General features: G+C 39.0%; 2 long non-coding RNA genes across 2 annotated transcripts; both read left to right on the top strand.

Annotated features, from left to right (window-relative positions):
- The first annotated feature begins 1,583 nt into the window (after positions 1-1,583).
- On the top strand, positions 1,584-2,777 carry LOC123690496. The gene is made up of 2 exons (XR_006751117.1): positions 1,584-1,883; positions 2,447-2,777. It is a non-coding gene; the product is annotated as an uncharacterized LOC123690496 (long non-coding RNA).
- A 4,851-nt stretch (positions 2,778-7,628) lies between these two features.
- LOC123690495 lies at positions 7,629-8,822 on the top strand. The gene is made up of 2 exons (XR_006751116.1): positions 7,629-7,928; positions 8,492-8,822. It is a non-coding gene; the product is annotated as an uncharacterized LOC123690495 (long non-coding RNA).
- The last annotated feature ends 3,859 nt before the right edge of the window (positions 8,823-12,681 follow it).

Below are 12,681 nucleotides of genomic sequence, written 5' to 3'. Positions count from 1 at the left end.
TTGTCTCGGTGAAACGTTTGATGTAAGTTGAATGTTTATTCTAGTAAACTCAAAATATTCATCTAGGTAAACATGTACTACACTTATGAACGTCAAAAAAAAAACAAATTAAATTTGCATTTACAACCAGTTCGCAAGTCGAGGGCGTAGAGCGGGTAAGAAGAACTGGCAAGAAACTTTCCGCCACTCTTTTAAATCGCCAAGTTTTTAATGCAAATTGTTCGCCACATTTATAAAAGGCTTTATTAATTAATTTAATTTTAACAAGGGCTTTGAATTTATTTACTGACAGTTCTCTAATTTCGGTTGGGAGTTTGTTGTAAAAACGAATACAAGTAAACACACATTTGCACACACACACACACGCGCACACAGTAAACCCTAATTAAATTTACTTTCAATAAACGTCACTGAGACGAATAAAAAAGCACTTGACGATATGAACAATCAACAATTGACAAACAAGATAGCGGACGTATATATTAGTATATTATAATCTGTGTAATTTCAAAAGAATAACAATTACCGTGCGGAAAATGTTCTAAATGAAAGTGTCGGTTTAATTAGGTGTTTAAATTTAGATACTTTTTCAAACTCGGATGAAGATGCAGAGAGTCACATATCTCTACTCGTCGCCAATGGATCAAGCTGCTCGGAAAGTGACTGGTCGTTGACGATTCCAATCGCTCTAAATTACCATGAAACTGAACGTCGCTCGATGTGTTATCGCTCAGTGCCCCGATGCTGACTAAGCCTTTAAGGAGAGTGTCTTCGGAGACAGGAGGAGCGACAGAGACCGTCTTTTAAGAATAAACTTCTTTGGACTCGAGACACAAGACCCGACAGAGCTATAAACAGTTTCGTCTACTGCGGAAGACTTGTTGAATTTTCTAAGCTCCCAACGTCTCCTATATTAGAAAATAATAGCCGAATGTAATGAATAATTGATTAAAACCAAATGTATAGATAGAAAACATTTATTGTAGTAGTGTAAAACATAAAGACTATTAACTAACATACATAGAGAAAATTTTACCAGAAGCGTCCAAATATGGTTTATGCAAAGTTATACCACCTGATGGATTCACACCACCCTGTAATCTTGATGGGACTATGAACTTTAATGTAACCAACCACTACGTGCAACGGATGTTCAAACGATATGGGCCAGCTGCCAAAAAGTTGAGCACTTTCAAAGCCGTCTTGGCGTCGCAAAAAGTGACATTTAGGCGACCGCCACTACTAAGCGGCTTGGAAGTGGACTTACCATATTTATTCAAGCTAGTACAGCAAATGGGTGGCCTAAAGAAGCTAACAAAAATAGTACAATGGAACAAAGTTGCCGAGCAATTAAAGTGTTGTAATAATTTAAAAAATCCCGGTCAAAAAATTAAACAAATTTATGAAAAATATCTACTAACATATGAAGTGATGACAACGTTGGAGAATGAAAATTTGATAGAACAAGTGGAACGTGCGAAAGAAGTCAATCAAGGATGTTTAACCGTGCACGAAGTCCTTTGCAGGCATAAAAGCAAATGCTGGAGCCAGGTGATTCGACAGATAATTATTCGTCTGATGAAATCCCGACAAAAGATCGTTTAGTATTAAATGCCCTTGCTGAGACTGAAGACTGCATTGTTCCCGGTCGATCAATGAATCTTCACGCTTTTCAAAAAGTGGCAGAAGTCGCTTCCAATGCATTTTTGTCTTCCACAACTCGGAAAACAAATTCCATGGAAAAAGTATATTGGGACCTTGTCTTGTCGAGGACAAAGCATGTCTGTGTAAACGCAGCTTCCATAGACACGGGTGCCGCAGATTATGGGTTCCCAAATAATGATTCCACCGACCATTATAGTAGACATCCTTGGAACTTGAAGGTGAGAGATCATTTTGAAACTCAATATTCTTAATAAGTTTATCTAATTTTAACATTAAAAGAAAATTATATAAAATGTAAGTAATAACTGCAATTTTGAGTTGTTTTCATATTTTACTAACACCGTAGGTATTGGACAGTATTAAAAATTATATGGAAAGTAAAATATTATTGAGTTAAATTGTGTTATTGATAATAGCTGAGTTTAATCATCCGACGTTTGTCGTTCGTTTTTGCCGCGCACCACCACTATGTGGAACCAGCTAGACACTGAAGTATTTCCAAAGCAATTCCTTCTTCTTCTTCTTGGGGTTCTTCAAGAAAAGAGTGTACCAAAAGCCAGCACGAAGCGCGAACCCTCTGGAATTAATAGTGGCAATCGACGACGGTATTACTTAACATCAACAGGACCCGTTAGACCCCTGCTCTATAAAAAAATGCTGACTGGCATAGTACGTTATAGGGGCTTTGCCTTGGTTTGATCAATATTTATTTTACATTTTCTATAGCCACTACTTATGTTAAATGCATTTAAATTCTTATTAATCGTATTCATTATTTCAGTGTATCGGTAGGGAGATACAGAACATGTTAAGTTTCCTGGGTCCCGTGGTTGGAATGACTGCGCCCACATTACATCTGGGAATGCTGTTCTCGACGAGTTGCTGGCACAGAGACCCTCATGGCCTCCCATGGATTGGGTATATGCATTGTGCACGATAGAAGTATATTTAAGAAGTTGCATATTAAACGTTGTTGCGGGGGTGCGGTGCGTGCGGGGCGCGACAAGTTGCACGACCGGTTTTGTAGTAAATTTTGTTCACTTCTTCTCTTCGGCGCTGGACTTCGTGTCGTCCCCCCGTTCGCTCAGCTACTGCACGACATTGAACATTAACACGTGTTTTATTATTCGTTTTCGTATCGATTCGCAATAAGAACATTTTTTGGTCTTCGAACCGGATGGACATTAAAAGATGGATTTCTCGAAATACGTAGTGAAATATCTATTCATTTGTTTAGTGTCAAGTGATAGTGCACGTGTTGAATATAGTTAACATTAAATTCGTTTGTAATTAGTTGTGTATTGAATTGTTTCGTTTTAGTGGTTCCTTAATATAGTGTTCGTTTCGTTAAAATTTTATATTAAGTGATCAACATATTACGTATCTAATTGCAAGTTAACTATTTAATTAATCGAGCGTGCCTACCGTCTAACTGTCGAAATAAACGTCGAATTTAGAGTTAATAAGTTTGAGAATATTGTTTTGTAATTGTGTAAAATAGAACATGATAATTGTGTTGTGGATACGAGTGGGGTGAGATATTTAATTAAATTATATTTAAGTAAATACGACGTGTGTTGTGCTTTGAAAATATAATGTGTTAAATATTTTATAGTGTGTATTTGTAGTGCTGTACTGACTCTAAAACAGTACTTGCCTGGTTACGGTCGGGCCCGCGGGTTTTCAAACCATTCGTTGCTCACCGAGTAGCTAAAATAGAAGAAGGAACGAAAGTAAATGAATGGAGATGGGTACCAACTGCTTTAAATGTTGCTGACAACACTACAAGACAGGTACCTCGAAGTTTCAACAGCGAGCATCGATGGTTTGAGGGACCAGAATTCCTTTATTCGTCAGAAGAAAACTGGCCCCAGGAAGAAGTGGCAGAGATTGTTGCTACGGGAGAGGAGCGCGTGGCAGCAATAAATAATAATGTAAAGCCTTGCTTAAAAGAGTCCCTTCCAGAGGCAACAAGATTCTCCTCTTGGATCCGTCTCATTAGAAGTACTGGAAGAGTTCTACAATTTATCGGATTATGTGGCCAAAGAAGACACGCGAAGACAGTATCTCTGGAAGCACATCACATAAAGAAAGCCGAAACATTATGGTGGAAAGCGTCACAAGAAGCATGCTTTGAAGAGGATTTGCGGCGGCTGCGTGGCAATCTTCCTGTCGGGAAAAACAGTCGACTTCGAACTTTAAGCGTTTCAATAGACGAAGAAGGAATCATACGTTTAAAGTCACGAATAGAATCAGCCCCAGACCTGCCAGAGAAACAACGATCTCCTCCGATTTTGGACGGAAATAGCTATTATGTCCGTCTGTATATCGCCTGGATACATTAAGCTAACCACCATATAACGTATATTACAGAATCGCCGAGATCCCAGGAGCCGTAGCACCGCCCCTAAGCTTGGTGACCTAGTCCTGCTGGTGGACGACGCCATTCCTCGTAACTCTTGGCCCAAGGGACGCGTCACCGCCACGTACCCCGGGAAGGATGGAGTCGTCCGCGTGATAGAAGAACGAACAAAAGCTGGACTCGTCAGACGGGCGACTAAGAAGGTCATCGTGCTCGCGTCAGAGGGTGCATGAAATGCACGGGGGGGAATATGTGCACGATAGAAGTATATTTAAGAAGTTGCATATTAAACGTTGTTGCGGGGGTGCGGTGCGTGCGGGGCGCGACAAGTTGCACGACCGGTTTTGTAGTAAATTTTGTTCACTTCTTCTCTTCGGCGCTGGACTTCGTGTCGTCCCCCCGTTCGCTCAGCTACTGCACGACATTGAACATTAACACGTGTTTTATTATTCGTTTTCGTATCGATTCGCAATAAGAACATGCATAGTGGAAAGAAGAAAGTATGGTATGTGGACGTATATTAAATTTTATTGATTTTTTACAAGACAATTATTCTAGATCAGTCTTGTCAGTGTCTTGCATGTTTTCCTAATTTTTGGATTTAACGCCACGCCCACATAGAATGAAAATTTTTGATGAGACCTACTCGGGTAACAATGATCTCGGCTCTTCCATATACAGTGTAAACTCTTTATAACGAAACTCGAGGGACTGAGCATTTTTTTGTCGTTACATGGAGTGAACAAAAAAAAAACATGTTAACAGTTTCAAAGTAGTTTTACGAATGATAATAAGATAGGTACCCAGTATGCTTGGTCGAAGACCATCACTTCCGAGAAAACAATGCGCCATACTGCATGTGTACGAGGCAATTAAGGATAACAAAAGCTAGACCGACCTCGGATGTTTTGGAGCTTCAAAGTCTTTTGTTACCTGATAACATAACATAAACAATAATACCGATAATAAATATTTACTGTCTACAAATATAAACACATTTCTTCGTAATAGTGAATGGCGTATCGCTATAAAGAGTGTTTCAATGTTTGAGTTTTAACGCATACCAACCAACTTCGGCTCACTCCAACGTTATAGGGAGTTTATCGTTATAAAGGATAACGTTATAAAGAGTTTACACTAATATTATAAGCGGAAACTGAACAGAGGGCAGTAGGTGGTTTCGATCCCCACCCGCTTACTATAAAAGAAAGGCCTCAGTGTGGCACGCTAGCATTCGCTGCCCGGACGTTGACTAGAGTGGTCGTTGGTTTCGAAGCCGCGTACTGTGAGTTCGTTCCATGTTATTTTTATTCGGTGTGATTTTTTGTTATTGTTTTAAGATTGACGGTTGTGTTTTTAGAATATCTAAAGTCGTGTTGTTTTGTTTGTATAAGTCAGTTTTAAGATAATTTTAGTGTGATATTGAAATTACCGCGTTTTCTTAGTTTGTTCATAAAATAACTTCTTAGGTTATTTCGAATTGTTTTTATTATATTTAATTTTTACTTCTGGTTGCTAAAAATATATATTTGAGAGCGGAAAATAATAAACAGCACAAATATGTGTCTCCTCCAACTCCTTTTTCTCCCCTTTGGACTAGAGCATTGGGCCATGAGGTTCAGGTGAACAGGCGCTAATTAAATATTGAAGTTGGCGCTTGGTAGTAGAATCCGGGTGACACCTGAGTTGGTGCTTTCCTCAAACTCTTTGAATTTATTTCAATTTTCTGTTAATCAATTTTATCTATTATCTGTTTAACATTTTTTTTTTACATTGCTCGAACGCATTCCAGGTATGGCATCGACGATTCGCAAAGCGATACATTTCGGAAAGCAGTGGAACGCTTGTGCCCGGCGTTCGTCCAGAATAAATCCGTTTGGTTGCCATCGGACATTGCGATGATCCCACCGGAATTATTGCAGGATTCGGTGTCTCTGTGCCGGGCTGTCCAAAATCCGGGCGAATTTATAATAGTTTGCCCAAAAGCCTATTCATCTTCAATTGCCACGGGATACACAATATCCGACTAGTGTGTACTTCGCTACATTGTCCTGGATACATTGTCTCGGTGAAACGTTTGATGTAAGTTGAATGTTTATTCTAGTAAACTCAAAATATTCATCTAGGTAAACATGTACTACACTTATGAACGTCAAAAAAAAAACAAATTAAATTTGCATTTACAACCAGTTCGCAAGTCGAGGGCGTAGAGCGGGTAAGAAGAACTGGCAAGAAACTTTCGCCACATTTATAAAAGGCTTTATTAATTAATTTAATTTTAACAAGGGCTTTGAATTTATTTACTGACAGTTCTCTAATTTCGGTTGGGAGTTTGTTGTAAAAACGAATACAAGTAAACACACATTTGCACACACACACACACGCGCACACAGTAAACCCTAATTAAATTTACTTTCAATAAACGTCACTGAGACGAATAAAAAAGCACTTGACGATATGAACAATCAACAATTGACAAACAAGATAGCGGACGTATATATTAGTATATTATAATCTGTGTAATTTCAAAAGAATAACAATTACCGTGCGGAAAATGTTCTAAATGAAAGTGTCGGTTTAATTAGGTGTTTAAATTTAGATACTTTTTCAAACTCGGATGAAGATGCAGAGAGTCACATATCTCTACTCGTCGCCAATGGATCAAGCTGCTCGGAAAGTGACTGGTCGTTGACGATTCCAATCGCTCTAAATTACCATGAAACTGAACGTCGCTCGATGTGTTATCGCTCAGTGCCCCGATGCTGACTAAGCCTTTAAGGAGAGTGTCTTCGGAGACAGGAGGAGCGACAGAGACCGTCTTTTAAGCATAAACTTCTTTGGACTCGAGACACAAGACCCGACAGAGCTATAAACAGTTTCGTCTACTGCGGAAGACTTGTTGAATTTTCTAAGCTCCCAACGTCTCCTATATTAGAAAATAATAGCCGAATGTAATGAATAATTGATTAAAACCAAATGTATAGATAGAAAACATTTATTGTAGTAGTGTAAAACATAAAGACTATTAACTAACATACATAGAGAAAATTTTACCAGAAGCGTCCAAATATGGTTTATGCAAAGTTATACCACCTGATGGATTCACACCACCCTGTAATCTTGATGGGACTATGAACTTTAATGTAACCAACCACTACGTGCAACGGATGTTCAAACGATATGGGCCAGCTGCCAAAAAGTTGAGCACTTTCAAAGCCGTCTTGGCGTCGCAAAAAGTGACATTTAGGCGACCGCCACTACTAAGCGGCTTGGAAGTGGACTTACCATATTTATTCAAGCTAGTACAGCAAATGGGTGGCCTAAAGAAGCTAACAAAAATAGTACAATGGAACAAAGTTGCCGAGCAATTAAAGTGTTGTAATAATTTAAAAAATCCCGGTCAAAAAATTAAACAAATTTATGAAAAATATCTACTAACATATGAAGTGATGACAACGTTGGAGAATGAAAATTTGATAGAACAAGTGGAACGTGCGAAAGAAGTCAATCAAGGATGTTTAACCGTGCACGAAGTCCTTTGCAGGCATAAAAGCAAATGCTGGAGCCAGGTGATTCGACAGATAATTATTCGTCTGATGAAATCCCGACAAAAGATCGTTTAGTATTAAATGCCCTTGCTGAGACTGAAGACTGCATTGTTCCCGGTCGATCAATGAATCTTCACGCTTTTCAAAAAGTGGCAGAAGTCGCTTCCAATGCATTTTTGTCTTCCACAACTCGGAAAACAAATTCCATGGAAAAAGTATATTGGGACCTTGTCTTGTCGAGGACAAAGCATGTCTGTGTAAACGCAGCTTCCATAGACACGGGTGCCGCAGATTATGGGTTCCCAAATAATGATTCCACCGACCATTATAGTAGACATCCTTGGAACTTGAAGGTGAGAGATCATTTTGAAACTCAATATTCTTAATAAGTTTATCTAATTTTAACATTAAAAGAAAATTATATAAAATGTAAGTAATAACTGCAATTTTGAGTTGTTTTCATATTTTACTAACACCGTAGGTATTGGACAGTATTAAAAATTATATGGAAAGTAAAATATTATTGAGTTAAATTGTGTTATTGATAATAGCTGAGTTTAATCATCCGACGTTTGTCGTTCGTTTTTGCCGCGCACCACCACTATGTGGAACCAGCTAGACACTGAAGTATTTCCAAAGCAATTCCTTCTTCTTCTTCTTGGGGTTCTTCAAGAAAAGAGTGTACCAAAAGCCAGCACGAAGCGCGAACCCTCTGGAATTAATAGTGGCAATCGACGACGGTATTACTTAACATCAACAGGACCCGTTAGACCCCTGCTCTATAAAAAAATGCTGACTGGCATAGTACGTTATAGGGGCTTTGCCTTGGTTTGATCAATATTTATTTTACATTTTCTATAGCCACTACTTATGTTAAATGCATTTAAATTCTTATTAATCGTATTCATTATTTCAGTGTATCGGTAGGGAGATACAGAACATGTTAAGTTTCCTGGGTCCCGTGGTTGGAATGACTGCGCCCACATTACATCTGGGAATGCTGTTCTCGACGAGTTGCTGGCACAGAGACCCTCATGGCCTCCCATGGATTGGGTATATGCATTGTGCACGATAGAAGTATATTTAAGAAGTTGCATATTAAACGTTGTTGCGGGGGTGCGGTGCGTGCGGGGCGCGACAAGTTGCACGACCGGTTTTGTAGTAAATTTTGTTCACTTCTTCTCTTCGGCGCTGGACTTCGTGTCGTCCCCCCGTTCGCTCAGCTACTGCACGACATTGAACATTAACACGTGTTTTATTATTCGTTTTCGTATCGATTCGCAATAAGAACATTTTTTGGTCTTCGAACCGGATGGACATTAAAAGATGGATTTCTCGAAATACGTAGTGAAATATCTATTCATTTGTTTAGTGTCAAGTGATAGTGCACGTGTTGAATATAGTTAACATTAAATTCGTTTGTAATTAGTTGTGTATTGAATTGTTTCGTTTTAGTGGTTCCTTAATATAGTGTTCGTTTCGTTAAAATTTTATATTAAGTGATCAACATATTACGTATCTAATTGCAAGTTAACTATTTAATTAATCGAGCGTGCCTACCGTCTAACTGTCGAAATAAACGTCGAATTTAGAGTTAATAAGTTTGAGAATATTGTTTTGTAATTGTGTAAAATAGAACATGATAATTGTGTTGTGGATACGAGTGGGGTGAGATATTTAATTAAATTATATTTAAGTAAATACGACGTGTGTTGTGCTTTGAAAATATAATGTGTTAAATATTTTATAGTGTGTATTTGTAGTGCTGTACTGACTCTAAAACAGTACTTGCCTGGTTACGGTCGGGCCCGCGGGTTTTCAAACCATTCGTTGCTCACCGAGTAGCTAAAATAGAAGAAGGAACGAAAGTAAATGAATGGAGATGGGTACCAACTGCTTTAAATGTTGCTGACAACACTACAAGACAGGTACCTCGAAGTTTCAACAGCGAGCATCGATGGTTTGAGGGACCAGAATTCCTTTATTCGTCAGAAGAAAACTGGCCCCAGGAAGAAGTGGCAGAGATTGTTGCTACGGGAGAGGAGCGCGTGGCAGCAATAAATAATAATGTAAAGCCTTGCTTAAAAGAGTCCCTTCCAGAGGCAACAAGATTCTCCTCTTGGATCCGTCTCATTAGAAGTACTGGAAGAGTTCTACAATTTATCGGATTATGTGGCCAAAGAAGACACGCGAAGACAGTATCTCTGGAAGCACATCACATAAAGAAAGCCGAAACATTATGGTGGAAAGCGTCACAAGAAGCATGCTTTGAAGAGGATTTGCGGCGGCTGCGTGGCAATCTTCCTGTCGGGAAAAACAGTCGACTTCGAACTTTAAGCGTTTCAATAGACGAAGAAGGAATCATACGTTTAAAGTCACGAATAGAATCAGCCCCAGACCTGCCAGAGAAACAACGATCTCCTCCGATTTTGGACGGAAATAGCTATTATGTCCGTCTGTATATCGCCTGGATACATTAAGCTAACCACCATATAACGTATATTACAGAATCGCCGAGATCCCAGGAGCCGTAGCACCGCCCCTAAGCTTGGTGACCTAGTCCTGCTGGTGGACGACGCCATTCCTCGTAACTCTTGGCCCAAGGGACGCGTCACCGCCACGTACCCCGGGAAGGATGGAGTCGTCCGCGTGATCGAAGAACGAACAAAAGCTGGACTCGTCAGACGGGCGACTAAGAAGGTCATCGTGCTCGCGTCAGAGGGTGCATGAAATGCACGGGGGGGAATATGTGCACGATAGAAGTATATTTAAGAAGTTGCATATTAAACGTTGTTGCGGGGGTGCGGTGCGTGCGGGGCGCGACAAGTTGCACGACCGGTTTTGTAGTAAATTTTGTTCACTTCTTCTCTTCGGCGCTGGACTTCGTGTCGTCCCCCCGTTCGCTCAGCTACTGCACGACATTGAACATTAACACGTGTTTTATTATTCGTTTTCGTATCGATTCGCAATAAGAACATGCATAGTGGAAAGAAGAAAGTATGGTATGTGGACGTATATTAAATTTTATTGATTTTTTACAAGACAATTATTCTAGATCAGTCTTGTCAGTGTCTTGCATGTTTTCCTAATTTTTGGATTTAACGCCACGCCCACATAGAATGAAAATTTTTGATGAGACCTACTCGGGTAACAATGATCTCGGCTCTTCCATATACAGTGTAAACTCTTTATAACGAAACTCGAGGGACTGAGCATTTTTTTGTCGTTACATGGAGTGAACAAAAAAAAAACATGTTAACAGTTTCAAAGTAGTTTTACGAATGATAATAAGATAGGTACCCAGTATGCTTGGTCGAAGACCATCACTTCCGAGAAAACAATGCGCCATACTGCATGTGTACGAGGCAATTAAGGATAACAAAAGCTAGACCGACCTCGGATGTTTTGGAGCTTCAAAGTCTTTTGTTACCTGATAACATAACATAAACAATAATACCGATAATAAATATTTACTGTCTACAAATATAAACACATTTCTTCGTAATAGTGAATGGCGTATCGCTATAAAGAGTGTTTCAATGTTTGAGTTTTAACGCATACCAACCAACTTCGGCTCACTCCAACGTTATAGGGAGTTTATCGTTATAAAGGATAACGTTATAAAGACTTTACACTAATATTATAAGCGGAAACTGAACAGAGGGCAGTAGGTGGTTTCGATCCCCATCCGCTTACTATAAAAGAAAGGCCTCAGTGTGGCACGCTAGCATTCGCTGCCCGGACGTTGACTAGAGTGGTCGTTGGTTTCGAAGCCGCGTACTGTGAGTTCGTTCCATGTTATTTTTATTCGGTGTGATTTTTTGTTATTGTTTTAAGATTGACGGTTGTGTTTTTAGAATATCTAAAGTCGTGTTGTTTTGTTTGTATAAGTCAGTTTTAAGATAATTTTAGTGTGATATTATAAAATAACTTCTTAGGTTATTTCGAATTGTTTTTATTATATTTAATTTTTACTTCTGGTTGCTAAAAATATATATTTGAGAGCGGAAAATAATAAACAGCACAAATATGTGTCTCCTCCAACTCCTTTTTCTCCCCTTTGGACTAGAGCATTGGGCCATGAGGTTCAGGTGAACAGGCGCTAATTAAATATTGAAGTTGGCGCTTGGTAGTAGAATCCGGGTGACACCTGAGTTGGTGCTTTCCTCAAACTCTTTGAATTTATTTCAATTTTCTGTTAATCAATTTTATCTATTATCTGTTTAACATTTTTTTTTTACATTGCTCGAACGCATTCCAGGTATGGCATCGACGATTCGCAAAGCGATACATTTCGGAAAGCAGTGGAACGCTTCTGCCCGGCGTTCGTCCAGAATAAATCCGTTTGGTTGCCATCGGACATTGCGATGATCCCACCGGAATTATTGCAGGATTCGGTGTCTCTGTGCCGGGCTGTCCAAAATCCGGGCGAATTTATAATAGTTTGCCCAAAAGCCTATTCATCTTCAATTGCCACGGGATACACAATATCCGACTAGTGTGTACTTCGCTACATTGTCCTGGATACATTGTCTCGGTGAAACGTTTGATGTAAGTTGAATGTTTATTCTAGTAAACTCAAAATATTCATCTAGGTAAACATGTACTACACTTATGAACGTCAAAAAAAAAACAAATTAAATTTGCATTTACAACCAGTTCGCAAGTCGAGGGCGTAGAGCGGGTAAGAAGAACTGGCAAGAAACTTTCCGCCACTCTTTTAAATCGCCAAGTTTTTTAATGCAAATTGTTCGCCACATTTATAAAAGGCTTTATTAATTAATTTAATTTTAACAAGGGCTTTGAATTTATTTACTGACAGTTCTCTAATTTCGGTTGGGAGTTTGTTGTAAAAACGAATACAAGTAAACACACATTTGCACACACACACACACGCGCACACAGTAAACCCTAATTAAATTTACTTTCAATAAACGTCACTGAGACGAATAAAAAAGCACTTGACGATATGAACAATCAACAATTGACAAACAAGATAGCGGACGTATATATTAGTATATTATAATCTGTGTAATTTCAAAAGAATAACAATTACCGTGCGGAAAATGTTCTAAATGAAAGTGTCGGTTTAATTAGGTGTTTAAA

Source organism: Pieris rapae, chromosome W (genome assembly GCF_905147795.1).
Source record: "Pieris rapae chromosome W, ilPieRapa1.1, whole genome shotgun sequence".
Classification (NCBI taxonomy): Eukaryota; Metazoa; Arthropoda; class Insecta; order Lepidoptera; family Pieridae; genus Pieris; species Pieris rapae.
This window is presented reverse-complemented; position numbering and strand designations above follow the sequence as displayed.